Genomic DNA, 2,769 nt, shown 5'->3' with positions numbered 1-2,769 from the left:
CATTGGAACGCTCCACTGTTCTTGTCGGATAGATCCGTGTTCTCACCTTTTATACTTTCTCAACCAGATCTCTTCACTATCCTCTAAACACATGGCCCTGTACTCGGCTTCTGCAACTACTCCTGGCAACCACTCACCTGTTTCTTACTTCTCCAACGTGACCAGATATGCCTCAGACAAATGTACAAATATTACGACATAGACTTTTCTATCTACAGGCCAGTCCAGCCCCCAGTCTTTGAATCTGTTATTATGCTTCCTAATTACCACGCTCTTACTAGACTTCCATGAACATGCAAGACCTCGCTATCCAGGTGATTCAGTGCCCATTAAATACCGTTAAGATGCGTTCGCAACGGCTGTGTATATGTTTCTTCATAGGGCCCAGCTTGCATGGAACTGATTAACAACACTCACGGGACAATATGATATATCAGGGTCTCGATGCGAATACGAGGCCACGTCTCCGAATGTGAGATAAATATTATCAACTTCTCCGACTAATCGCTGAATATCTTCTTTGGCTAACAAGGGCACCATTATTACACTTTACTCATTTGACATATACTCTGCAGGGTGTCATACAAGTTTACACCCAATCATTTTGGTTTCTTCTGAAGAAGATCTAAAGTTACTTTCGTTGTGAGACAGATATACCCTCTTTTGATCGAGCCACCTCCATCCCAAGAAAGTATCGAAAATTTCCCATAATCTTTTAATTTCAAATTCTTCAGCCTCTTTGTTTTTAAGTCTCACATAATTTCATCCAATATCATCACCAGGTCAGAACAATGTCACTTACATACACAATAAGTACTGAAGTCTTTCCTGAACTCAACCTTTTTTGTAACACATGTGGTCTGAGTGCCCCTGATTGATACTCTGAGCTTTTAAACAAACGTGGTGAATCTTGTTCAAACTAGGTCTTGGCGACTGTTTCACCCATACAGAGACTTCTTCAATCTACAAAACCCGAATGGTTAGACTGGTGTTCGAAGCAAGTGGAGGGCTCATATAGACTTCTCTTCGAATTCACCATTAAGAAACGTATTCTTCACATCCAACTGGTGCAAAGGCCAATCTTTATTAACAACAACAGATAATAGTACCCGGATCGTATTGAGTTTGGCTACAGGAGAGAATGTCTCAGAGTAATCAATACCAAAGGTCTAGGTAAAGCCTTTGGCTTACCAGTGTCACCTTATATTTGTCAATCGAGCCATCGGATTTTTACTTGACAGTAAATACCCATTTACATCCAACCGTCTTGTGCCCCTGAGGAAGAGCAACCTGTTCCCATGTTCCATTTTTCTGTAGGGCTCTTATTTCTTGCATAACTGCAGGCCTCCACTCTGGAGTTTCTATGGAAACATGTATATTACTTGGAATCATTACTGTATCCAGACTGGTAGTAAGTGCCTTGAACTCAGGAGATAGGTTACTATATGTCATGTAACTATGCATAGGAAATTTTGTTCATGACCTAGTCCCTTTTCTCAAGGCAATTGGATGATCAAGAGACGCATCACGGTTTTCCTCTTCTCCCCGTTCCTCACTGTAGCTAGCCATCTAATCTATGGATCTTTTGTCAGAAGGACTTCCCACACAATCACCTTCCGTTCCACTATTCTCGTTTTCTAGAGTTATTTCTTTAGTTTTGTCTTTTCCATTAGTTTCTTCATCCTCCTCAGGTCCCTCTATTTTCTCATTATCTGCATCAATCTCTATATCTCTGTCCATTCTACAATTATTACTCTCAACACAATCATTAATATCACAAATAGGAATATTCATACCTGGAACTGAGACTGAGTCAGACTCATGAACTGGGGCCGGAGACGCGACAGTGGCACTGTTTCCTTCCTGAGATTCTTCTTATAGTAAGTTATTCAAGGGACTTGATTAGTGGGAAGAACATAACTAGAAAAAACAACGCTAGGATGTTTAGGTTTAGCCGACATCTCTAGGGGAATGGAGTACATGGACCAGTTACCTTTTCACTAGGACGCTCCCCCTAAAGAGGACTAACGAGGAAAAACGGTTGATCCTCGAGAAAAGTGACGTCCATAGATACAAAGTACTTTGGAGATGAGGGATGATAACACTTGTACCCACGATGATGGAGAGGGTACCCAACAAAGACACATTTTTGGGCACGAGGAGTGAATTTCGTACGATTGGGACCATGGGTATGGACAAAGACAACACATCCAAACACCCGCAGAGGTCCGTTAGGAATTAACCGGGTGTTGGGATACAATTCTTTGAAACATTCAAGAGGAGTATGGAAGGACAAGACACGGGAAGGCATGCAATTGATTAGGTGGGCTGCAGTGAGGATAGCATCACCCCATAAATAGGAAGGAAGAGAGGTAGATATCATAAGGGAACGAACGATCTCTACTAGATGTCTATTTTTCCTCTCAGCAACTCCATTTTGCTTGGGAGTATTGGCACACGAGCTTTGATCGATAATTTCTTTAGATACCAGGAAGTCTCGGAATGAGTTATTAATGAATTCACACCTGTTGTCACTCCGTAAAATGGCAATTTTTGTGTTGGACTAGGTTTCTACGGTCACATAAAATTGTTGGAAAATAGTGGACACCTCAGACTTATCGGTCAAAAGGAAGACCCAGATCAATCTTGTGTGATGGTCAATAAAGGTGACGAACCACCGTTTGCCTGTAGAGGTAGTGGTAGGTGAGGGACCTCAGACATTACTATGGATAAGACTGAATGGTCTGGACGGCTTGTAAGGTTGAGAGT

The sequence above is a fragment of the Benincasa hispida genome, unplaced genomic scaffold, assembly GCF_009727055.1.
Source record: "Benincasa hispida cultivar B227 unplaced genomic scaffold, ASM972705v1 Contig281, whole genome shotgun sequence".
Taxonomy (NCBI): domain Eukaryota; kingdom Viridiplantae; phylum Streptophyta; class Magnoliopsida; order Cucurbitales; family Cucurbitaceae; genus Benincasa; species Benincasa hispida.
Note: the sequence above shows the minus strand (reverse complement) of the source record.